Source organism: Mustela lutreola, chromosome 8 (genome assembly GCF_030435805.1).
Source record: "Mustela lutreola isolate mMusLut2 chromosome 8, mMusLut2.pri, whole genome shotgun sequence".
Lineage (NCBI taxonomy): Eukaryota > Metazoa > Chordata > Mammalia > Carnivora > Mustelidae > Mustela > Mustela lutreola.
The window spans coordinates 6,676,524-6,701,969 of record NC_081297.1 but is presented as its reverse complement, the minus strand read 5'-3'; the positions used below and the strand labels follow the sequence as shown (position 1 = coordinate 6,701,969).

General features: G+C 43.8%; 1 protein-coding gene and 1 long non-coding RNA gene across 4 annotated transcripts in view; one reads left to right on the top strand and one right to left on the bottom strand.

The window, feature by feature from the left end:
• Positions 1-703: 703 nt before the first annotated feature.
• Positions 704-6,390, bottom strand: LOC131838076 (uncharacterized). The gene is made up of 2 exons (XR_009356461.1): positions 6,245-6,390; positions 704-3,940 (listed from the first exon to the last, which is right to left on the bottom strand). It is a non-coding gene; the product is annotated as an uncharacterized LOC131838076 (long non-coding RNA).
• Positions 6,391-6,490: 100 nt separating this feature from the next.
• Positions 6,491-25,446, top strand: part of PRKCQ (protein kinase C theta) — a 173,643-nt gene continuing 154,687 nt past the window's right edge. For 2 of the 3 annotated variants that reach the window (XM_059183744.1, XM_059183748.1), the window contains exon 1: positions 6,491-6,635. The gene's annotated coding sequence lies outside the window, so the exon portion shown is untranslated. Of the gene's footprint in view, positions 6,636-6,966; positions 7,252-25,446 lie in introns of those variants that run through there. The other variant, XM_059183746.1, reaches the window with a different exon arrangement.

Here is a 25,446-nt window from a genome sequence, read left to right as displayed (position 1 = left end):
GATTATAACCCCCATTTTTAGCCTTTGTAGATGATGGCCAGAGTTCTCCAGACACAGCTTGGTGGATCCACATGAGCCCACCTGGGTTCTGATTTTGGCTCTACCACTCTTGCTGTGTGATATTGGGTAAGTTACTTATCCTCTTTGAACCTCAATGCTCTCATCTGTAAAATATGAATAACAACACCCATATTATGGGATTGTTATAACGGTTCACCAAGGTGATTTATGTAAAATACCATTGTATAAATGCTCTACAAATGGTAGTGGAGCATTCAAAGTGCAGCATTCTCTTCTTAAGGTTTTCTGGGGATCAAAGTACTTTAAAGAGCTCGTCTACTCAATTCTCCCTAAGAAGTCTGCAGGATGTGATAAGACTACCTCCCTTTTTACTAATTTTAAAACAAACACTTGGAGGACAGAATTTTTGAAATAATGTATGACATCTGTCATCTATTTAGAAAAATAAGCATATCTTCTAATCTGAGATACTACATGTCTTTGATTTTTTTCAAGAAAAATTATTATTGGAATATAGTGGACATACAATGAATGCCGGGGTACGCAGCATAATGATTCTATACACTTAGCTTTGGTTCTGAGCTTATCTCCATCAAGTTCAAATAGGAGGTGTGAAAAAATTAGTGTTTCATGATTTTAAATGTTGCATAAATTTACAAATAAAGAGAAGCTACTAATATGATTACTTAGAGATCACAGGTTTTTCTTTAATCGTCAGAGTACATTTATTCAAATACTGGACAATCTGAGTGTGTATGTGAGTTCGTGTGTTTCATGTGTAAAACAGAGACAAAACCTCCACTCTCCAAAGATCTGTTAAATCCCAAATGCAGCGTTTTACTTCTTTTATTTGCTGACTCTGTCGAGTAACAAGCAGAAAAAAAGAAAAAGAAGAAAATGTCAGCTTTGGATCTACTTACAACTTATGAGTCAGTGTAAGTGTAAAAAAAAAATAACCAGTCTTGAGGGTTGCCATTTGGGGTTAAAATCAAACATTTCAGGGGTGAGATGGCTGGGCTGGGGGATGAAGCATGACGGTGCAACATAGCACCTTGAACTGACGCACACAACAGCTAAATATGGTCAATTTAATCTCATTAGGCCACTGTTCTGACCAGTGAGAAAAAGAAAATTACTTAAATTTCTGTTTCACATAATTTATACTTGAAAGTGAAGACTTGAGACTCTGGTGTAGGGAGGACAGTTATGCACAAAGAAGAAAGTAATGATTTTCAGTGTTTCCTGTGCTATCAGTGTATGACTTCCTTGACAGTATTTGAATTTTTTATTCTAGTGAATATATTTAAATAGCAATGAGTAGTAGGAGCAAATTATATTACATTCCCCATCACTGACAATCAGAACTTTCTTTTAATTGGCATTTATTTTCAGAATTTTAAAGCTGGAATAAACCTGACTATCTCATTTAGTACAACATAAATTGTGTGTATGTGTGTGTGTGTTAATGTCAAAATACAACCATCAGTGGTGTGTATTTGAGGGTGTGGATGAAGAAGAGAATAGTGAGGGGCAGGTGTGGTATTTGCTTCAAAAAAAAAAAAAAAACAAGAGGATTGAGAGAATAAAGTGGTTTAATCTAAAGTAAGGTGCCTTCACTGATAGATTTTTAAAATCCTAGGCAACTGCATTATGACAAATTGTAGAATTGTAATAACCAAATTCATAAATATGACAGGGTTCATCTTGATTTCTTCCTCTGGGATTCACAGATTAGTTCTCAGATTTATTGGTCCTCTCTGGGGAGAATTTCTCATCAAATGTTCAGGCTTTTGGACTTTCAGGTTGCTTTGCTTTTCAGTGGTAGAGAATCACTAAAAAGGGGGTTTCTGTAGAGAATTCTATCTAATCAATAACTCTTTAGTTTCAGACAAAATTTTATATGCATTTGGGCTCTCCTTACTATGCTGATATCCTTGGACTCACCAAATCCAGAATTCTAGCTGTGGATCCTTAGAAATACTGGACCTTTCCTTTCTCCCTGATTCTGCCCTTAGACCTCACAAACACACCAGAAGTTTATTGTGTTAACTTGTATCTCTGCTATAACAACATTGAAAATGTTACTGTTTGCTATATGATTCAGATACTTATGTTGCAATTAGAGTCTCTTTGTTATCAGTGATGACTTGAAAAAAAAAATTCAGTGCTATAGTATTTCAGAAGCCACAACTAAAACAAGACAGTAATACAGTGTTTTTATAACTCCCCTACCTTAAAACAAAAACAAAAACAAAAACGAGGTGGGGGGTGGTGAAGAAGAAATACTATCATGCTCAATTTCATTCTTCTGTAATGTAAGAATAATTGATGTTCAAGGAAAAAAATGACCTCTAAATGTTCTACAACATTAAAGATTGAATTCTTGCTTTATTTTCTATGGCTGCCTTATTAAGTGGGCATTTTGATACATTATAATTTATAAATTGGCCATGTATCCATATGTTAATTCCTTTTAGAATACCATCTTAACTAAGACATCTGTAACCATACACATTTCCTTTACTGTTTCAAGAATCAGACTATAGTTTCAGCTCTTGTTTCTGTGTATATAATGATAAAAGTCATACATTTGGGGCTCAACAGACCAGGAGTCAAGGCATACTCCATTACTTACCGGCTCAGTGAGCCTGGCAAGTCACCTGTTTGATCCCTAAGGCTCAGCTCTTACATCTGTAAAATGAAGAGGATATTCCCCATCTCGGGGAGTCACTGTAACAATCAAATGAAATAAATAGTGTTGCACACCTTGCCCCAACACATGTTATAAATGCACAATAAATATTAGTTACTATGAGGTCATTCATCATCCTTTTTGTAAATGAAGACATTATACCTACCTCCCATACCTTGTCTAAGATTTTAAAACTAGCTTAACTTAACTAAGCATACAAAACAATGATGGGACTTTCAAAAACATCACATTATGAACCTTGTTCCTCTTTTAACTCAAGATAAAAATCAGTATCCATCATTCCCCCTCCTGATTTGCAAGAATTGGTATCAATCTTCTTACCAATAGAAATCAAGGCTTATTTAGTCCCTAAGGGAGACCGAGTTTGGTTTCAGTGTTTAGAGCTCTCTTCTTGCAATAACAATTTCTAACTTCTAATTATCCTTTTTCCCATTTGAATGCATAAAGTTAGACTGAATAGGGGAAAAAAAAAATCTCCCTTTCCCTTTTCCCAGCTGTGAATTTAAAATACCTGTTTTTCATCTGCACATCTGTCACTTTCACCTATAGTTCCTAGAATAATTTTGACATTTTCTGAATAAATTTACACTGGACTCCACATGTTTCTCTGGTCTTTGGTAATGGCAGATCATTGTCTTCTAGTTCCATGCCGTTCTTCTGGGGATTCAGGCTGACCCCTTTAAAAACAATCTTTGCCAGGCCTTTTGGAAAGTGACAGGGGGAGAGCCAACTCCTCATGAAATTGTCCAAACTGGTTTCCCTCTGAGTGGTGACTTACTGCACAGACAGGAGTGTCCTTGTTAAATAATCCTTTGTTCAAAATGTCTGTCTGTCATGTCCCACTTCTCCCCAAATACCATCTTCCTCCGATTTGAGGCTCTTAATAAGAACATCGTCTCTTTAATTTCTATCCTAAATCCTTTATGGAAGGTGAACCTCACAGATGCAGAACGTGGTCTCTTCTGGAGACAGAAGATAATCGCCAGCTAGGTCCAAAATAAAAGCAAGGTGATGATGTCTCAGGCTCCCTCTTGCAAAATCCCGGTTGAAGGAAGATGGATTGTCATCTCTTCAAGATTCTTGAAGTTGTTTATTTCTTAGCTCTGGATCCAAAGCAGGAATCATGTCTGTTCCAGTTAAGGGGGGCTGAAACGGCTGTTCCACAGTATGAATTCAGCATCATTCCAGGAAACTTTAGGGCAGAAACTGAGGGGGAAAAGAAGTACACAACCGAAAGCTTGAGTGTTTAATGCAAGGAGTGGAACCTCCCCACCCACATGTAGTCCCCTCCAGGAAATGCCATTTCCTCTTCCAGGAAACAAAGGTGTGGAGAGCTTCTGAGCAGCAGACATGTTTATAAAACAATGAGACAAAGTCTGATAGAAAACAGAAATAGCTTGTAGCCTGGGGAAGGAGGAGGCTGCCCCCCCCCCCCCCCACTCCCAGGACACCAAGATCAAAAAGATCTACCGGTATCCCTAACACCTAGCCTGGAACAACAACAGATCTGGATTTTTTTCTCTTTCAGGTAGGATTCAAGACAAATAAATACCCACAACAGGCAAAAACCTCTTCCTAGACTTCTGATGAATATTGTTTTAAAAGATTCAGTCTTTAGATTAATGGGTTTTCAATTGCTATAGAATTGGAGAGCGGCACGGGTCCCCAGGGACCCATGGTCCAAAGGCGAGCCAAGCAGAAAACAGAGGGAATGGCTGCAGAAGGGAGACAATACTCAACGGTGTTTGGGGGATGCTTCACACGGGCCTGAGTTGGAATCCTGGTCCCAGTACTTTACTAACTGTGGGGTTTGAGGCAGGCTCTATTATTATTGTAAGTTTCATTATTCTTATCCCTAATACAGAGATGATAGTGATGATAGAACATCTACCCCAGAACTGTCACAAGGACTAAATAAACAGGGCATCAAACGTGTTCATCATATTGCTTGGTATAGATGGCCTCAGGACATGATCATCATTATTTAGAACTTTTTATCTTTTTTTTTTTTTTTAAGATTTTATTTATTTATTTGTCAGAGAGAGAGCGAGCGAGAGCGAGCACCAGGCAGACAGAGTGGCAGGCAGAGTCAGAGGGAGAAGCAGGCTCCCTGCGGAGCAAGGAGCCCGATGTGAGACTCGATCCCAGCATGCTGGGGTGATGACCTGAGCCGAAGGCAGCTGCTTAACCAACTGAGCCACCCAGGTGTCCCTATTTGGAACTTTTTAAAAGTCACTGACTATAGACTATATTAACAGGACATATCAATTTCCTTTGAACTCCTATAGGTACGGAACCCTTTATGTGAATGGTCAGTGAAAATCCCAGCAGTGGGGAACGAGTGGGTTCAATATGTTTGGGGCACGGCAGCATTGGCAGCTGCCATCTCTTCTTGATGTGATAGGTAGGCTCTGTTTAAGGATGGCTGGAGAAGAACCAGGAGGAAGGCATTTTGAACTTCTCAGTGGGACTAATTCTGCCAGCTCTGTCACTTTGTACCCAGGCATACCTACCTTTTGCCACCAAATTTCAATAGCAAGTATACAATGAGTGCCTACTATGTGCAGGGCTCTCATGATGCCATCATGAGTGGCACCTATGAGGTTCCATCCATTCTCACACCTCCTAGCTAGAATCTTCCAAAAGGTGGCAGCCTCTGTGCTGGGTGATTCTGCCTGAGGGCCAGTTCAATGCCGTTAGATGTTAACAAGTGTAGGAGAGGGGCTAGTTTTCAGGGATTATAGTTTTATCCTTAAAAGGTGTGTGTTTGTCTTGCTGAGTTCCTATCGATGAGGGGTAAGAGACCATATGTGGCTTCCCAGCAGAGGCCTGCCGCAGTGCAGCAGCGTGAATCGCTCAAGTCGCCCAAACCTTCTGGGTCTGCATTTTTTCATCTGTAGATTAAAAGTCTAAGACTAGCTGTAGTCAGAGGACCTTTTCAGCGGACACTCTATACATCCAAGATCAGAAGCCTGCTAAGCCAAGGTTTTGCTCTTTGAAACCTTTTAAATCTTTCTCTCTCAAAAGAGAAATCATTTCGCAGACTCCTCTGGTCTTAGCACATGATAGCTGCAAATGCCTGAACCCAGCGCATTTTAATCATGTAGTATCCTAATGGAAAGAGAATGGCTCCGTAATAATACTAGTAAGCAGACATGAAGTTTCTGAATGGAAAACTAACTCTAAGGAGTATAGGAAAAACCACCCCGATTATCCTCATCCTGATTATCATTAGTCTCCCCAACAAGGTGTACAAGTCTTCAAATGACTTCAGTGTGAGGACGTTACGCTGCAGTTTCAAGGGCTGTCAGATTTCAAGCAATGCAACTTTGGAAATCATACCCTCAGTTGCAAAATCGGGAAAAAAACACAACATCGTAGGTAGGGCACAACCTAGAAAAGATCCACCCAAACCTCCCGGCGTAGGTCACTTGAAAAGAAAACTTCCGAACAATGTTGACGAGCCCTTTCTAGAGTAAAAACAGACAAAAGCGACGAAGTTCTTTTTACCGAACGACCTTGATCCTTCCCCTTCGGAAGGATCGTTTTCGATTTTCAGTTTGGGGAGGCGCAGAGCCCCCGCGCGCCCGGCCCGCGGCTGGTGCGCGGCGCCCCTTCCGGCGACCTTCCGCCTCCCCGGGGCGGGGGCGCGCGGAGGGTCGTCCCCCCGGGGCCGAGCGGCGGCGGCGGCGCGGGCAGCGCGGGGGAGGAGCGCGGCCGCGGTGGGAGGGGACGCGGCGCGGGGGCGCGGGGCGCGGGCTCCGGGGCGGGCGTCCGCGGAGCCCGCTCGGGCGCTGGGGCGGCGGGGTGACGAGCGCCCCCTGGCCGGCGCCGAGCCCCGCCAGAGCCCGCGCGGCCGCCGAGCAGCAGCGCGCAGGGACCCCGGCCGCCCCGCCTGCAGGTAGGTGCCTGCGCGCCGCGTCGCCGGCCGCGGGAGGGCAGGGGCGGGGGGGCGTCTGCGCGGGGCCGGGAGCGCGGCCCGGCGAGGCGGGGAGGCGTTCCGGGGCGGGGGGCGCGGGCTGACCGCCAAGCCGCAGGGGGACTGGAGCGCAGCGAACTTGGGGCCACTCGCTTCCTGTGGTTTCTTGCGTGCGGGGGGCGCGGGATGCTGCGGCCCCTGGCCGTGTGGGCGCCCCGGGGCTGGGGCTGGGGGCTGCCTTCTCTTCCCTCTCGGTCCCGCGCACCCCTCACCTGAGCTGACTGGGGTGGGTGGGAGGGAGGGAAGCAAGTGGCAGGTTTTCTGTCCTTGGCAAACCTCTGGAGGCGAGGGGGGTGATGCCGATGGTGACCGGTCCACAGGGGACAGTGCGCTCGTTTTCTCGGGGCTGGACACAGCAGCGGACGCGGCTGCCGGGACTCACGTCTAAGCAAACTCAAGTTGCTTTCCGAGGGCCTGGAGTAGGGTGAGGCGGCTCCGTGATAGACAGAGGGACGAAAGAGTCTGTCGCCCAGCCCTGTAACCTCAAGTGAACCCGTTCGTAAGTCAGCCTTCAGGGCCACATGTTAAGGAACTCGAGGTAAATATCTTTATTTATTTGATTTTTAAGAGCCGCAGTTATCAGTGTGAAAGGGACTGTTCACGCCAAAGGCTTGGGCACTCCCTATAGCCATGAATGAAGAGGAGCCCCAAGGCTGGCCCCGCTGGAAACGGATTCTTTCCGCTTTGACCTTTGGGGTTGTCCTGCCCCAAGGGGCGCTAAGAAACCGTTTTGCGCTCATGGCACAAGCTGACGAAGTCGGAGGGGGGTGATGTGGGGGGAGAACCGAGAACTCACTGCTCTCCATCCGTCCGTCCGTCCGTCCCTAGGGAGGGTGCTGCCCCCCCCCCCCTGCCCCCGGGAGGCGAAGGTCCTGCCAGCGCCGGGTGCGCGCCCCAGAACGAGTCTGGCCGCCCCTTCACTACTTCTCCCCATGCTCCCTTTGCGCCTCCATGGAAGCGGTGACCACCGCCACCCCTTCCCTGGCAGGGACGTTCGGGCACAGGAGCCCTGCTCCTCCGCTCCTGGGTCTGCCCCACCCCAACCTTGCCAGTCACCATCTTCATTTGTTTCCTAACTGGTCTTGGGTAACCGGTAAAATGGAAGGCTTACTGTGGGTGCTTAATCTCTTTAGAAAATGCTGTGTCTAGTGGGAAAGAGGGTGACGTTTACTAATTTGGTTGCAAATTACTTTTGAAGTTTATGCACAGCTGTTTGAAATCCCTCTGAGATCAGGGCCATTGTTTGAGGCAGGTGTCTGCCACACATAGATCTTGATAGTGCCTTTCTTCTGCTGATTGAATGTATGTGTATTTAAAGCCTGGGCATAGGGCGACCTTCTCAAACCTTCAAAGCCTCAGCTGTGAAACTCCTCCCAGTTAGTGATTAAGACTAAATTGTTTGGTTTGGTTTGGGGTTGTTATTGTTTTTTTCTGTCTCTTAAATGGTTATCTCTGATTTTGAGAGTCACCTGTTCAGCATTACCAGCCTTTGTTTTCAACCTCCTGTGATTTTTCTTGTAAACTTTTAAAATGTCAAGTTGCAGGGAACACTCTTGTCACCACCCTCCACTCGTCATGTTCACTTCCGCCACCGTCTTGTGCTATGGTGGCTCAGAATGACAAGTAGTGCTTGGGCAAGCTTCTTTGTCGGATCTCCTACCCGGTCCACCTTCGGCGGACAGAAACTCCGTGATGGAGTCTGCTTTAAATGCATGTGGGTCAGTCATTGGACTGTAATTTCTCTTGTTTCTGCCATTTCTCTTTCAAATATGCAGGGATATTGTCCAATTCGTTACACCTTGGTCCCTCTTATCATCTCAAAGATTCCTTTCTCCACTAACCCTCCGTTTTGCTTGTTCAGAGCAGGTACTGGAGGGCCCCTTGCATAGCGCTTTTGTCTTTGTCATTTTTATTTTATTTTATATTTTAAGATTTTATTTATTAATTTGATGGACAGAGATCACAAGTAGGCCGGGGTGGGTGGGGAGCAGGCTCCCTGCTGAGCAGAGAGCCCAATGCAATGCTCTATCCCAGGACCCTGGGATCATGACCTGAGCGGAAGGCAGAGGCTTTAACCCACTGAGCCACCCAGGTGCCCCATCTTTTGTCATTTTTATAAAGGTCCCTCATTCCGTTGTAATGTATTCTCTGAAGAGATGGGTAAGACATGATTCTTCTGTATAATGAACTTGATGTTTTATCTGAAATTCTCTGTGGACTGGGTCCAGGATTTTTTGAGAGTGTGGGCTTATAGTGCAACTCTGTAACTGGCACCCAAGAGTAAAATCCGCAAATCCCCTCCTAATGCAGGATTTAATGATAGGACATTTGGCTTCTTTAAAATAGGAAGGAGAGTTAATACTTCCTGTTTTTAATGTATGTCATGTTTTAGACTTACTGATTATATTGTTTCCCCCTGAGAATACTGTGGCTAGAGTAATTGCCTGTGACTGTTAATAAGGTTGTATTTCATCTCAGCTGATTTTCTTTGTATAGGGTTCAACCTTTTCTTTTTTGGAAGTACTTTTCCTAACTCATTTAAAACAAAGAAATTGTTAGATGATGAAAAATCCCAGAGAACACAGATGTATCATGTGATGCTGTATTGATATAATTTTGTTGCTCCAAATCAAATCGGTAATTGAAAGTAAAGAAAGTAGTCTCTGGTGACATACATAGCATTTAACTTCTTTCTGTTTCTGTTCATTATATTAAAATTTCTAATGTTTCATTTTCAAATAGCAGTAGATCTCATTTTGCCTTTTCATACATATCCTGCTTGTTAAGGAAGAAATCATGAGAAACTCAGAAAAACATTGAGGCAGAAAGGTGAACCAAAAAGGTGTTTTCTTTTTTTTTTTTAATTTAATTTTTTCAGTGTTCCAAGATTTATTGTTTATGCACCACACCCCGTTCTGATGCAATCTGTGCCTTCCTGATACCCACCACCAGGCTCACCCAACCCTCCATCCCCCGCCCCTCAAAAACCCTCAGTTTGTTTCTCAGAGTCCACAGTCTCTCATGGTTCATCTCCCCCTCCGATTTCCTCCACTTGACTTTTCCTTTTCTTCTCCTAATGTCCTCCTAATGTTATTCCTTATGCTCAGAAATATGGGTAAAGAAGATATGGTCCATATATACAATGGAATATTATGCCTCCATCAGAAAGGGTGATTACCCGACTTTTGTATCAAAAGGTGTTTTCTTGCATAAGGGAAACATCTTCATTGTTTTAACACATCAAGTATTAATATACAAATTCACATTGCTGTGTCATCTAAAAATATCCTTAGGACAAAATGAGAATCAGAGACTTCAGAAATTAGGACTAGTTTACCCCAGCCTAGAATCATGGACTTCTGTTCTGGGATTAAATTAGCAGATTTGTAATGTACTCACTTTGGTGGGACATATTTCTACAGGTTGATGTTAATTTGGGGGGTAACTAGTCATATTGGTGATTAATGATAATAAAGCCAATAAAAACAAAAAAGTCCAGCTTTTTAATGCATTAGTCCTTATATTTTTATGCCAGTTATGAAACTCAGAATTTTGTATTTGACAAACATTACTATCTCATTTAATCTTTGCAGAGCTTTTTTTTTTAATTTTTTAATTTTTTATAAACATGTAATATATTTTTATGCCCAGGGGTACAGGTCTGTGAATCGCCAGGTTTACACACTTCACAGCACTCACCAAAGCACACACCCTCCCCAATGTCCATAATCCCACCCCCTTCTCCCAAGCCCCCTCCCCCCAGCAACCCTCAGTTTGTTTTGTGAGATTAAGAGTCACTTATGGTTTGTCTCCCTCCCAATTCCATCTTGTTTCATTGATTCTTCTTCTACCCACTTAAGCCCCCATGTTGCATCTCCACTTCTTCATATCAGGGAGATCATATGATAGTTGTCTTTCTCTGCTTGACTTATCTCGCTAAGCATGATACGCTCTAGTTCCATCCATGTTGTCGCAAATGGCAAGATTTCATTTCTTTTGATGGCTGCATAGTATTCCATTGTATATATATATATATACCACATCTTCATCCATTCATCTGTTGATGGACATCTAGGTTCTTTCCATAGTTTGGCTATTGTAGACGTCGTTGCTATAAACATTCGGGTGCACGTGCCCCTTCGGATCACTACGTTTGTATCTTTAGAGTAAATACCCAGTAGTTCTTTGCAGAGCTTTTATAAATTAGATGTTGTCATCATTTCATTTTATGGGTGGAGAAACTAAGACTCAAGGAAGTCACGTCACTCGCCTGTGTCACACAGCGGGCATGTGCTGGTGTCAGGTTTGTCTGATTCTGATACCGAGCGGAACAACCTACCAGTACAAGTGTTTGTTTTTTGTTTTTTTTAAATTGCGGTAGAATTGTACTCATAATGTAAAATTCACCATCTTAATCATTTTGGAATGTACAGTTCATTGGTGTTAATTGCACTCATACTGTTGGGCAAACATCACCACTGTGTGTCCACAGAACTCTCTCATTGTGCAAAACTGAAACTCTGTTCCCATTCACATTCCCTGCCCCCTCCTTCCAGCCCCTGGCAACCTTCCTCCTATTTTCTGTCTCTGTGAATTTGGCTACTCTAGGCCCCTCATAGAGATGAATCGTATATCTTGCTTATTTCACTTGCCATCATGTCCTTCAGATCCATTGTTGTTGTAGCATATGTCAGAATTTCCTTCCTTTTAAAGGCTGAGTAATATTCCACTGTGTGTATATATCCTGTTTTGTTTATTCATTCATCTGTTCCGGGACACTTGGGTTGCTTCCACATTTTGGTTTACATGTAAAAATGCTTTGAACGTGAGCATAGAATATCTCTTTAAGTCTCTGCCTTAAATTCTTTTGACTGGGATTAAATGGTAATTCTATGTTTAATTTTCTGAGGAAACATCATACTGTTTTCCACAGTGGCTGCGCCATTTCATATCCCCACTGACAGTGCATAAAGGTTTCAGGTTCTCCACATCTTCTCCAACACTTGATATTTTCTGATTTTTGTTTGTTTTGGTAGTGGTCATCCTAATGTGAGGTGGTAACTGATGAATTTTTTTACAAAATTGCTTGAGGGGTCTGTGGACTGATGCTACTCCTCAATTTATTGTTTTTTTTTCCTTCCTCTCCTGTGCTTGTATACTTTTCTCTAGTCAGAATCATTGGAAGAACTACTATCCACACATTCCCTGAAGGAATAGGGAGCCCATAGGCAGGAGGGCTCCTGAAAGATAAAAGGTCCCTCCAAGTAGGGTTGCCCCTACTCATGATTCAGAAATAAATTGTTGTCAAGAATAAAGTAAGCATGGCATTTGTGCTAGTTACTCTAAATACGTAGAACAGAGCCTTTGCAGATTAAAAATTCCGTTATCTCTGGCATGTGGGTGGCTCAGTGGATTAAGCCTCTGCCTTCAGCTCAGGTCACGATTCCAGGGTCCTGGGATTGGGCCCCGCATCGGGCTCTCTGCTCAGCAGGGAGCCTGCTTCCTCCTCTCTGTCTCTCTGCCTGCCTCTCTGTCTACTTGTGGTCTCTGTCTGTCAAATAAATAAATAAAATCTTAAAAAAAATTATGTCCTGCATGCAAGCAAAACCAGACAAATTCTCAGGACAATGGAGAGAGCCAAAAGGTTGAGGGCTGTACTTTAATTCACCAGGCTTTTGTTATGAGCCTCAGAAGCACACACTGTTCTGTATAATCCATAGGGGAAATGCACACAAGTCAAGAGGAAATAATAATGAAGTGTGATGATTTCATCATGTATCTATATTGCTGTATGTCAGTTTATAATGTTATGGTGTGTAACTATATTACGTATCTGTTTATTTCTTGTCCGTTTCCTTTTCTAGAATGGGGCTAGTGTTTCATCCATTGCTGTATCTCTAGGTGCTTTAGCAGGGCCTGGCACATAGTAGGCCCTCAATGCAGAGTGAGTGTGGACTTGCTATCCTGGGGATGTACTTGGGAGTACCTTGATTTGGGGTAGCTGAGAAGATATCTCAGGAGAAGGCCGAGATGGCTCAGGTAGATGGCCGTAAGCCAGGTGAGGGTGTTCCAGAAGTTGAGAATGGCATTTGTAGAGAATGGCCTGATAGCATGTGAGCATGACATCTTAGCCAAGGAAAGGAATACAGTCTGGTCTGAGCACAGCAGGTGAGAACAAGAGAGCAGGGTAAGCCCAGGGACTCCCCTCAAAATGTGTTTGTGGCACCCATTACCACAGTATAAAGAGCAGACCCTTAACTGTCCCTGGCTCTCTTATCCTCTTGCTCATCTCCAGCTCTTTGAGCCATTCACCCTGAGTGAGGATTAAAAAAAGTGCCTAGTGAGTAGAAGCTCTCAGGACACTGGTGATTTCTGAGCAAACCAAGTGCTATGAGTTTATGGTCAGATAAGATGACTTGTCACAGCCTGGATGATCAAGAAGCCAAGAGTTTTATGACCATAAGCTGAAATGTCTTTCTTGCAGATTTGGGAGAAGTTCGTTTAGTCATGTGTTTTCCATTTTTGGAACAGTAAGCCTTCAACTTTTTCCATTCCGTGGTCCATGTATGGACTGATTTCAGGGATAGCAAAACAGGGCTCTTATGCCATGTTTTTTAAACTGCAAGACATGATCCATTATTGGATAATGAAATTAATTTATTGATTTATGATGAACATATGTTTGAAAATGAAATAGAGTGGCGCAGAAAACACTAGACCCTACTTTGTGTAGCGAGAGTAATTATTTCATGTTTTATGTTACGGGATTTGGGGCATATTCAATCTGTTTCGTACCTAAACATTGGAAAATTATAGACTTATGGCATTCCTGTTAAGTCCTAGAATCACATAAACTCTGGGCTGGAGGGAAGAAGGAAAAATAGAAAAGAAAGTGGCATGTGTTGAGCGTGAGCTGTGGCAAGTGCCTGGATCCATGGGATCCTTTTACTCCCGAAGCCTGTGCATCAAGGCGGGTCACTGGCGATTTACAGAGGGAACACTGAATCTGGTAGAGGTTAAGACACTCCATCAGGGGTCACACAACAAATTACTAGCAGTGAGCCCCAATCTCTTGGCTCCTAATTTAATATTCTTTCTATGCCTCTGCAGCATATGTGGGTTGTATTCTCCAAGTTTGTTCATCGTTGGCTGTTTGTGGGAGATACTTTCTTGGAGCAGGTGTTGTAACCATATTCCACATTGTTAGGAAGAGTGTAAACTTTGAGCTATATCCCATCAGCTTCTTAAAGGACTAGATCAGTTAGGACGGAATAGTGTTGATTCTACAGACCACGGATCATTCAGCCTGAAGTTGACAAAAGTGAAAACAGCTACTCCTTCCCCCGCCCCGTCCCCTGACAAAGTTTTCCCCCGGAGCTGGAAGATGAGGCACATGAGCGGTGCCATGTGAGAGAGCGTGCTTTCCTTTCTGAAGCTAGGACCCCTGGGGCTATGCCTGAATCCAACTGTCCACTTTCTTCAGTGTGTATACAGAGATTGATGAGTTTGAATGGACAAAACTGTGCAACTATGCAAATTCATGATGCTCTGATTCCATGATTTCCACCTTCAGCCAGGCTCTCGGGCTTTCCCCGGTCAACTCCGCTTGCTTTCTACAGCACTTTAGACCTTCCTCTGGTACCCCATCCCCTTACTCCCAGCATGTTGCCTTGCTTCCTGCTTCACTGAGAAAAATGGAAGTTCTCCTGATGAGATGAACCTGCCTTTGTGATCCCAAGGCCATAATCTAACTTCACCTGGGTCTCCCCTCCTGTCCTCACCTCCTCCTGGCTAATGTTCCTCCTCCCTTGGTGCTCTGGGACCCATTTCTTTCTCATTCTCCTGATTCTCTCCTCTCTCATCTGTGCATTCCTTTCCTGCCTCATCAGTGGTCCCTTCTCACTGCATCAAACGTGCTTAAAACCCTTTCTTCTTAGAAGGAAGAGACTGCCCTTCCTCTAGGTACTTTCTTCTCTCTTTCCTCCTCACAACCAAACTCCTTATAATTGTCCTCTCTGCCTGCTACTCTGTCCTGGCCATAGCTGTCTGGCTTTGCCTCTCCTAACTCTTAGGCAACCGTGGCTCACACTCCCAGTGCTCCCCCTTGCTGAAGTCTCTTCCTCGACTTCTCTGCAGCAGACCATGCACTGGACTCTCCTGCATTCCTGAAGCAATGCTTCCCTTCCATCCCCTTACTCGTTGTTCTTCCTCCTTCTCTTCTCCTTGGAAATCTCCTCTCTGCTCTGCTGGTGAGCCTCAGCTCTCTCTCCCCAGGACGGCCTCATTTCTCACTCATCTTGGGAACCGTCTCCTCGCTGACCACTACCCCGAAGTTACCTATCCAAAGTTCTGCTGATCTTCTTCTGCCACGAGTTGATGTCCACATTCAATATCGAATGCCCCACACTGAACACATCACCTTCCTCTTTCTCTTGCTGCAGATATTTCCCTGTCACTCTTTCTGTATCTGGCATTGGCATCCCTTCTCCTCACACAAGCAGAAATCTGGATGTTTTTACTTGACTCCTCGCCTCCGTAGCTCACCCCAAATCACATTCTATCAATTCTACACCCTACATCTCTATTCCATCCACCCTTCCCCACCACCATTTCCCTCGTCTGTTTACAGACCATTTCTCTTCTGTATTACTTCTGGAACTTTCTACCTGGCCTCTGTTACTATAGACAGGTTCTCCCTCTTGCAGCTGGAAGAGCCCTTCTAGGACCCAGGTCTGAACATGTCACTCGTGGCTTTAAACTCCAGTAGCTGCCCAATGTACTTGGAAGGAAACCCAGACTTTGTAACATGAACTGGAGGGTTCTAGTTGATCTACACTCCCCTGTCCTCTCAAGAAGTACACTCATCACATTCTCCCAAGTCCAAGCCTCTTTGTGTTCCTTAGGGGTCCCATGCGTGGTCATTGCCTCATGACCTTTTTGCTCAACCTCTAAACCCTCCTTCCTTTGGCAAATTCCTATACATCTTCAGCTCCTGTCTTAGACACCTTCCCCTTCGAATGCTTCTCCTCATCCTGTGAATTTGGGTCTTGTTTCCTTCCATGTGTTCTTAAAACACATGTGAGATCATTCATATAAAGTGCTTAGCACCATATGTAGCACTTAGTGAGCAAATAATGAATGTTGGTGACCACAGCACTTACACAGTAATGCCATTGTTTGTTTATTTTTAGATTTCCTGAACAGATTACAAGCTCAATGAGGGCAGATTCCACATTTCCACTTATTCTCTGTTGAATCCCTAGCATCTGACATATCTGACGTATAATAAGTGCTTAATAAATATTTGTGGGATAAATAAATGAGCCATAAATGTTAGAACCTGTCATATCTAAGAGACTATATGCTAAGTGATAGGAGAAAGGAATCCTAATCCAGAGAGTTTTAATGTGTGCACAAGACCGTCCTTATCATCTTGGCCAGTCCTGTGGGTCTGTGGATTTCTCTGGATAAATTCTAGAAAGTAAGAGTTGGAGGTGATGGGAACATCCAAAGATGCTAAAAGACAGTTTGCTGCAAGATAAAAAAACAAAAAAAAACCAAAAAAACAAAATACCTCCCATCTTCCCTCCTTACAGTGTGATTTTTTTTCTCCCTCCATCAATCTCCGTCCAGTTTCTCACTTTAATGACCACTATAATGGCAACAAGAAAAGGGAAAAAAAGACTAAGTCAAGAATGATCAGGAAATAAAAGGCAATATTAAAATATTCTGAAATATCCTACAAGCAGAAGAGTGAGGCAACAGGGAAACATTAAACGTAGATATACCGATAACTCACACATTATTTTAATAAAAAGAAAATATTAAAGGATAAAAGAGGTATTTTCTTTTTAATAAAAAGAAAATATTAAAGGATAAAAGAAGTAAAAAATTTTTAATGAGATAATAAAAGATTTTAAGAAAACTTCAGGAAAAAAATTATAATCATCTTAAAAATTCATTAAAGCAGGTAATAGCAAGAAAGGTAAAAAGTAAAAGCCTAAATCCAAGAATTCAGATGATAAAAGTGTGCCAAAGATAAAATCATTGAAAGCAGTTAAAGAAAAATGTTTTAAAAATACAGAATAGGGGCGCCTGGGTGGCTCAGTCATTAAGTGGCTTCCTTCAGCTCCGGTCGTGATCCTGGGGTTCTGGGATCGAGCCCCGCATCAGACTCTCTGCTCAGCGGGAAGCCTCCTTCTCCCTCTCCTGCTTCCCCTGCTTGTGTTCCCTCTCTCACTGTCTCTCTCTGTCAAATAAAGAAATAAAATCTTACAGAAAAAGAATAATAAGTTAGGGGGACTCATTTAATGGTAGAATAACCCAAAAATACTGAAACCAAGGGGAAAAAATACCATAATCTTTCAAAAGAAGATAAAAAATAAATCTCAACACTAATAAAACTTAATGGGCACAAGCAGAGGTTCCTACCAATAAGTAAGCCAAAGCTAAAACAATGTTAAAACTGGAGTTTAGGACTCTGGCTTATAACAAAAAAAAGCCGGTGTAACCTCTGTGGGATTTCAGAGGCAGATTTCAAAGTATGGTTTGTTACATGAATGGCATTGTGTTTCAGGGAAAATCCACTGTGAGTTCCATTGTGACATTTCCCTCCTGTGGAGTACTGGCATAGAGTCAGCTAAGGGTAAGCCCACCTTTGTGGACTAAGGGAGACGACACCACTCACTGGGTAAGACTTAGACTTCTCTGCATTCCAGCCCCATCATGGCTTCACCATCCAAAGTATCCTGCTTTCCTTGGGGAAATAAGAAAATAAGGTAGCCCCCAAACTCCAAGTGTATTCTTTCTTCTGCTCGTGAAGAACTCTTCTCAATCGTAGTCTCTTGGGGCAACTACAAAAAGTGTCTTTTTGTGTTATGCCTTTGCTGTGTGGCGTGTAATGCATTTACTCTCTCTCTTGTACTTTCTTGTGTCTCTGAGGATTTGCAGTTTCCATCCAGCTCATCACCATAGATCAGTAATGATATTTTAATTCTCGAGTAAGCCTACCTACGGGCATGTGACAGGTCTTCCATTTCTCTTTCTTTAGCTCAGAGCGCAGAGCTCAGGCAGCATCTGGAGCTGAGGAAGGGAATATATTTTCTTTTCCTCCAGCTGTCGGTGGGAAGCATTCTATCAAGATCACATTTCTCAGGGCCCTAACCTCCACAGTTTTTGTCTGTATTTGCAAGGTGAGGTGTAGGGACCTAACTGAGAAGTGGTTCATAGAGCTAAGTACATTGTGGCGATTTGCTGTGCTGACTTCTGGTAGCCAGTCCCTAGCCGGGTATCTGCAGCTGCTTCTCTCCCCTCACTAGTTCTCTGGTGCCTTCTCTGCTCATCGTTGTCCAGGTCCCTTGCTAAACGGGGACAGATGGTAGTCCGTGCACAGGGTATTAAGGATCAGAATTGGAGTCTCCTTTTCAGTGGAAGAGACTGGAGAGGAGCTGTTGGGTCTTGTGGCATCGCCCTTTGCCTCCTGCCTTTGTCCTGCTTTTCCAGACACCCACCAGTCTTTCACGGCCATCCGACAGTGAAGGCAGAGAGGAAGATCATAGACATGGCTGTGGAAACGGAGTTCTCAATCCAGTTTTGTGGTAGGGATCAAAAGATACGTGAATTGAATGATGGGTCTCTAGGATGTTTCTCGGATTCCTCCTGATCCTAATATTGTGTAGCTGTTTCCTGGGTTCCTTGGATATCCACATATTCCAATCAGATGTCACCGGGCACCTGGGGTGGTACAGTACTGGGTAAGGGTCGGGTTCGCAGGCCCTGGCTAGCCCGTTTGTAAGCATTGGTGACTAGGCCATGTGGTGAGTGAATGTCACCAAGAGAGGAGCGTGTAACCTGTCACCCATATGCAGAACCTTAGTCACCTGAGCTCCAAAGCCGTCCAGCGACATTTCTGACTTTGTAAGAGAAAACATCTTTCCTTCAGTCTTAGTGAAGATTAACATGCCAAATTTTCTCAAATGCCGAACGGCTGAGTTTCCTTGAAGTCCTGGTTCTCCAAAAGGAGCAGCCTGACTTCCTCAGCGGATTTTGTTTCTGGAAGATAAAACAATGAGGAATAGCAGCCAGATAGAATCTTCTATCCTCTAAGAATGGGAATTTTTCAAAATTTGTTCTGTGTTAGTTATTCAAAAACAAGAATAAATTGACACGGATTTTTCAAAGATTTTTAATTATTTATTTGACAGAGAGAGAGAGATCACAAGTAGGCAGAGAGAGAGGGGGAAGCAGGCTCCCTGCCTAGCAGAGAGCCCAATGAGGGGCTCCATCCCAGGACCCTGAGACCATGACCTGAGCTGAAGGCAGAGACTTAACCCACTGAGCCACCCAGGCGCCCCAACACGGATTTTTTATACACATTAAGGCTGTTTAGAAGGGATGATATTGATAGTAAACATAAATAAACTCTTTCAGAAGAGGAGCTTACGGGGCGCTTGGGTGGCTCAGTCTAGTTAAGCATCTGCCTTCAGCTCAGGTCAAGATTCCAGGTCCCGGGATCAAGCCCCGTGTTGGGCCCCCTGCTCAGTGGGCAATCTGCTTCCTCCCTTTTCTTCTGTGTTCCCTCTGCTTCTGCTCTCCAGCTCGCTCTCTGTGTCAAATGAGTACAATATTTAAAAAAAAAAAGGAACGCGAATCACTCTACCCCTTAGGTATAACTGAGCCAATCCTAGATTTTTGTAAAAATCCTTTTAATGTTGATGAAATAATTCAGTGAGAGAGAACTTGCATAATCCCAAATTCTGAAGCAGAGGCAGTGTAAGTATTTGCTAAAGGCACAGCCCAAGATTCTTGAACCTTCTTTCCTCTGTTCCAATAAAGAGAAGGATGTTACTACTGAGATCCTTCCTAATTCCTCAGCATTGAGATTTGTTAATGTTTACAGTACCCTTGAGATCAGAGCAGACGTGCTTTAGGAGAGTAAAAGCCACATGAGCAGTAGGAAGAGGGTTTTTGTCTCCTGTTGAAATAAATGCGATGTATTTGGCACACAAAAAATTTCTATATTCAGTATAAATTAGCATATAATTTTAGAAACTGATGAACTAAAAGGCATCTATTAGCAGTTTCTCATGGGCAGAGCTGGCAACGAGAAATGTCTACGCAAGACATCATATTTGAATTTTATTATTTCAATAGAAAGGAGGGAAAAAGGACAAGCCCCTTCAGAGAACAGACTCCAAGTATTCAGCACAGAGAGGATATGTGTTTATTTCAATATATAACATCGATTTTCTCCTGGAAAAATATCGCCGGTATTTTCTTTTGGAGAGATAATCTAGTCCTTTGGGTCTAAATATCTACACCTAGAGAGAGATCACACTATTTATTCAAGTACTGGACTATCTCAAGACACTGCACCACACAGCTCTGAAAGCAAATTATGAAGAATCATCAAACATCCTGCAGGTCCAATGCGTGGAACATGTGTTTGTTGGGATATTTGTCTGAAAACTACCAACAGGAAAATTTAGACGGCACTCCGGGGAATTGTAATCCACACACCACCTTTACTTAGCTTTTTGCAAGGCAGAATCAGAGGACTACATTTTCTAAGACCCGCCTTTTAAAAAACTTGAGCACTCATCAGTCGAGTGTGACATAGGCTTGAGATGAGATTTGGTAATAAATCATCAATAGTGAAGAACAAGTTCACACATATTGATAGTGGACCAGAGCTCTTGCTCTGAAGTTGTCAAAGTCGGAGTTTCTTATTTATCTGACATGTATTTATTTGGCTCAGAAGGTTGCTTTGGATATCAGTCCCTGTAGGATGAACTTCCCCCAAAACTTAGTGATGTAAAACAATATCATTTCATTTGTTCATGATGCCATGGATTAGGCATGTGGGCTAGCTCTGTTCCTCAGGGCATTACCTGGGGTCTCTCACGAGATTGTGGTCAGACAGGAAATGCACTCACTCATGTTCACTCCAAGCAGGTATGGCTAGAAGACAGGGACCACCCACGCCCTCCCTTGCTCTGTGTAGCTACTTTGAGCTTCTTTTCGTGGTGATTAGAGCCTAAGAGTGAGTGTTCTGAGTGCACAAAGGCCAAAGCTGAGATGTCTTAGGGGGCAAACTGAGAATTCACAGAGCATCACTCCTGACCCATTTGCCTGGTCAGCAAGTCAAGGCCAGCCAAGGTCATGGGCAGGGGCAGTAGGCTGCACCCCTCTGGGGTGAGGCCAAGCAGCATTGCAGAAGAGCTGTGGAGGGGGCATTATGGTCACAGCCGTCTTGGGAGATGTGGTCTAGCCCAAGACATTAGGCTGTCAGGGAAACCATTTCATGAGGGTGACCTTATGCTGGTCTTCCAAGTTGTAGCCTCCATGTGGCTCTTCCCATGCACACCACACTATACTGATAGAGGACAAACACACCATCTAAAGGCAAATTTCCACTTGACAAGTCCATGGTTACTCCACACCACCCTTAGAATGCAATTCAGACCCTTGGCATGGCTTGCCAGGCCCTTACCACCCTGTCCCTCACCTGCTCCTCTGACCTCTCCACTTGAAGGCTTACATGCCCTGTTCTTCAGCTGTCTTTGGGGTAGCAGCGCTCCATGTGGGACCGTGTGCTGCCATGCCCTGCTTCCCACCAGAATCCCGTCCCCCAACACTCACATATCCCCCATGTGCCTGGGGTCCTGCCATGATGGCACTGCCCCCACCCCAAGCCCCTCCCCAACCCCAACCCCACAGGCATCTGTCTCTTAGTCCACCATCCAGCCCTTCCCCTTGCGAATAGGTCCCTCCATGAGCGCTTGGTGACTGATGTCACCATCCCAGTGCAATGGCAGAGCTGCGGGGTGCCTTCTGGATAGTCCGGAGAACCCCAAACAAGAGGAAGGTGGGTGTGATGAGGAAGGTGAGCTTGTGATAGAGCCTGAGTGGCGGGTCCAGTGCCACCAAAGTGCAGACAGAGAATGTGCTAGATGAGATACAAGCATAGTCAGTGGAAGAGAAAATTCCATTGGATGTGGGGGAGAGCCAGACATGTCGTGGTTAAGCACAAAGCAGTGCACAGAGGGCCTTCCGTCAGACCAGCCCTGTGGCCTCTGCAGAGATGTGCAAGGGGTGCCCCTCCAGGGTGCCCTGGCCCTGAAAACGGGACACCCCGATCTAAGCAATGTGTGACTCTTAGCAAGTGGCCAACCATCCCAAGAGGGCAGAGGAGAAGTTGAGCAGAGAGAAGGGAAGAGCCTGCTTCTGCAAAAGTGTGTGGGACTGTCCCTTGGGCGGATGCCTTCATCCCTGAGCTCAGTTGACTGGGTCTCATGAACATGACACAGACGGTGATGTGCTTGGCTTTGACAAAGAGGACCTGGTGTGACTGGGGAGAGGTGAGGTGACCCCTAAGCCCGACCAAGGGAGACTTACCTTGAAAGAACCCATAGTCTTCTTTTGATTGAACAAATATAAAGGAAGTAATCATCACGTGGAGATATTTTTGCATACGCCAGCAGCCGCTCTGCTCAACTTCCGTCCATTAGTTCACCTGGAGTCGGTCCTCTCATTGTCCTCATTTTACAAGTGAGGTCATGGGTAAATTAGGTGGTTCAAGGTCACAGAACGCCTAAGTGGCAGAGCTGGAATGCCATCACAGGCAGCTTGATGCTCTGGTCTCTGTTCTTCTTCTGCTTGGCTAAACCTGAGTTCGGCAGTATACTCTAGCTACGGACTCATTTTTTAAAAAATGCTACCTGACATCGGTGTTAATTCTGAGAAGTGAGTTTTGAGAGCTCCTCTTCTCTTTATATCTCAATTACTTTTGGGGAACATTTAAAAATGGCAAATTCTATCATATGTGGACACACACATGTACATGTCTACACACAGCTATAACTTGGAAAGAGCTAGGAGAAGAATGTTTGTTTAATTAAAAGTGAGTGAGAAATGCAACCATATTAACATTCCTTGGTAATCACTTTGAAGTCTGAACTTCAGTCTTATGGGATCATTCTGGAAATTGGAAGAATGATGTATTGTTATACTGTGAGATACACTTAAATTGTTTCTAGCATATGCCTGATGTGACTGTGTAATTTGCTTTTTAGTCAATAAGTTGTCACATCTGTGAATCACTAATAAGGTTCACATTAAGGTTTTGATCCTTTTAGGTCTAGTATTTATTATTATTATTTGACAAATTCCTGAAGCCCAAGATTCTGAAAAGTTCAGCAATACCTCTATTTAAGAAAACATTACTTTTGTCAGTATTTTCCAGAGATTAATTTTTAAAATCCCAAGAAATCTGTACTTTATCATTTTTTTTGTTGGGTTGCAAAATAAAATCAGAAACACAGTAGGTGCTTCATATTTGAGCCAATGGACAATTTTCAGATGTTGAGCAATTCATTGAATTTAAATAATAGCCCTCAAAATATATAAATAGGAAACTTATAATAACAACCAAGGCACAGGACATCATGATTCGTGATCTCAGAGACAGAAACGAAGTATCTACATTTTGTATGCCTTCTATTTTAACCTTATCCTTCTGTCCTTCATGGACCCCTGATGTGCCAGCTTGCAGCCAGGACTTTTAAAGGACTTATGGATTCAGCCACAGAGGAAGGGAAGAAGCTGTGAACAGAACAGAGGGTGGTTTTTTTCCCCCCCTGGAAGTGTACTTCCCAGCAAATCCAAGGGTGACCACCTTTGGAATGCCACTTCCTCCCTGATCTCAAAATACCTCCTGTGACACTGCCAGAAAGTTCTCACTTCACTTTATTCCAGTACCTGAAATTCTGCCAACTAGAAGTTAAAGGCACATAGGTCCCCTTAGAAATGCCAGTCCTGGCAAGGTTTCCCTCCGATGTTAGAGGGACTTGCTCGTTAACTTAGAGAGGATGGGAATCTTCATGAGAAGGAAGGGTGGAATTTATTCAGTCAACAGATATGAATTGATCAAGCATATAATTGATTATTGGTCAGTGACTGATCTAGGTGTTGGGAGCACAGGGGAAAAACAGGGGCCAAGATCCTGGCCTGCGTGAAGCTTACTTTCTTTTCGAAGAGAAAGACAGTATAAATGAGATGATTTAGATGATGACAGTGCTGAGAAAGAATAGTGAGGAAGGTAAAGATCAAAACAGGCAACTTTCTGGAATGTGGCCTGCTCTTCGAGTACCACATGCCTTGTCTTCATGGACAGTGACGGAGAGGAAAATGGGATAGGGACTCACTGCCACAAAATTAGGGTTTTAAAAAAAGGGTGCAGACAAGTCCCGGGATGACATAGGAAAGGTGTCCTCTGACCTTCCCCAGTCCCAGATAACGCATCATTCTCATTTTCTGCCTTCTTCCTGGGGCCGCGGCTTCTTCTCCATTGCTGTCTTCCTGTGTTGGTACATGCCTGGCATGCAGTAAGTGGTCCATAACTATTCTCTCTCTCTCTCTCTCTCTCTCTCTCTCTCTCTCTCTCTCTCTCTGTGTCTCACTTAAGGTCTGTTAGGAATCGGACTTTAGGATTCCTGTTAGTAATGAGGAGCTAAGGAGATTCACCTTTTATTTCTTTTTTTTTTAAAGATTTTATTTATTTATCAGACAGAGATCACAAGTAGGCAGAGAGAGAGGAGGAAGCAGGCTCCCTACTGAGCAGAGAGCCCAGTCGGGGCTCGATCCCAGAACCCTGAGATCATGACCTGAGCCGAAGGCAGAGGCTTAACCCACTGAGCCACCGAGGCACCCTGGAGCTACACCTTTTCTTATAAAAACAAAAAACAAAAAACAAAAAACTTCACTTGCACTGCCTGTTGCTACAATTCAGCAAGTAAGCACATGAGCAGAAGGAAACTCTAAGTTTGCCTAATTAATTCCCAGTTGTGTAGCCCCAGCCCTAATGTTTTCACTTCCTGTCCTCTTTGTAACTTCCACATATGCCACATCTGAAGGGACAAGCCTTGCTGTGCTTGAGAATGATGTCGGTACTCTAAATGTTTCACTGGGAAGAGAATGGCCGTCCTCAGTTTTTAAATAGGGTCTCTTATTGCCCCTTTTTCTTAAACCCTAAGGGCAAAAACCATCTCTGAGACTCTCCCCTAATTCTTAATAATACTTAGATGAAAAATAGTAAACTATGGAATTTTAGCATGTACAAATATGAGTTATTCTTCCCAGAATCCTCATGTTCAAGGCTAGGAGAGTGGGGTGTAGAGGTGCCAGGCAGGACATTCCAAGGTGTCACAGCTGGTTGGTGGTAGAATCAAGATTACACTGAAGGATTCTGGACTCCCACTGTTTAACTCTGGCTCTGAAACAACCTTCACAAATACCAGCGATCTCCCACGTCAACCAGAAAAAATCAACTTCAACCTAAAAATCTTGCCTCTGCTTCTTTTTTTTTTTTTTTTTAAAGATTTTATTTATTTATTTGAGAGAGAGACAGTGAGAGAGAGCATGAGCGAGTCAGAGAGCGAAGCAGACTCCCCATGGAGCTGGGAGCCCGATGTGGGACTCGATCCCGGGACTCCGGGACCATGACCTGAGCAAAGGCAGTCGTCCAACCAACTGAGCCACCCAGGCGTCCCTTGCCTCTGCTTCTGTATCAAGTGACTGTATCTTCTCAAGTGAAAGGGACATGATTCAGTAGATGACACTAGTCCAGCAAGCAGGACTAATGTTCCACTAAGAACATTATGTCCGTGGAGTCAGTCCACCTGTTTTCAGAGCAATTTCCCAGACCTTCATACTATGCCCGTGATGTCTACTTGCT